The following is a 948-nucleotide window of genomic DNA, read 5'->3' as shown; positions in this document are numbered from 1 at the left end:
TCTCTGCCGGACGTGCCAGTGAAGGTCAGCGCACGGCAGGATGCAGGACGGGCTCTCTGGAAAGCAGTCAACACATCAAGCCCTTAATGGGATTGATGATTAGTGGAGCACCGAGGGGAAAATTAGATTAGAAAAACAAATGAAAATAATTTCGGAAGTCATGTTTATTCGGGGTGGAAGGAGCTTCCACTGYGAGGGCTGCAGGAAACGATTTGACTGCAATCCAGAAGAAAAGGAGCGCGGGTCTGGAGTACATTAGTGTGGTGGGAGGCCGGGAATAGCAGCCACTTAACCCTGTCATTCAGCAAACATTAGTGAATTATGAGTGTATTATATGTGGGTGATGTGTTTTGTGCAGAGCCCGCGGGCCCACTGTAGCRGCGCTGAAATGGGAGCGGGGGTCGGTGTCAAAATGTAAATTTTTATACCGGCTCTGGAATAAAAATAAGATTTTGTGTTCGCCTCCCAGCTACTGAAATCAAATTGCAGCCAAAATCAGAGTTGTAAAATAAGCAAAAATTTCCCTTCCTGTCAAATTAGTGCCCCGATAAAGAAAACAAGGGAGATAAATGTGATTTACTTCCTCTCCTTCCTGTCATAAACATTTATGGCCGAGCTGTAACGATGAGCTGCAGGAGGCTGCTGGGGCCACCGGGGTTGTGCAGTGTCACCCCCGTGGGGGTCTTTGGGCACCAAGTCCCAGCTGTGGCACCGAAGGGGCAGGTGAGCTCCTGCATCCCTGTCTTATCCATCCTGTGCCCCAGGTGAGCTCCTGCATCCCTGCCTCATCCATCCTGTGCCCCAGGTGAGCTCCTGCATCCCTTCCTCATCCATCCTGGGCCCTAGGTGAGCTCCTGCATCCCTGCCTCATCCCATCCTGTGCCCCAGGTGAGCTCCTGCATCCCTGCCTCATCCCATCCTGTGCTCCAGGTGAGCTCCTGCATCCCT

The sequence above is a fragment of the Malurus melanocephalus genome, unplaced genomic scaffold, assembly GCF_030028575.1.
Source record: "Malurus melanocephalus ecotype Western Australia unplaced genomic scaffold, MMel_1.1 scaffold_406, whole genome shotgun sequence".
Lineage (NCBI taxonomy): Eukaryota > Metazoa > Chordata > Aves > Passeriformes > Maluridae > Malurus > Malurus melanocephalus.
This window is presented reverse-complemented; position numbering follows the sequence as displayed.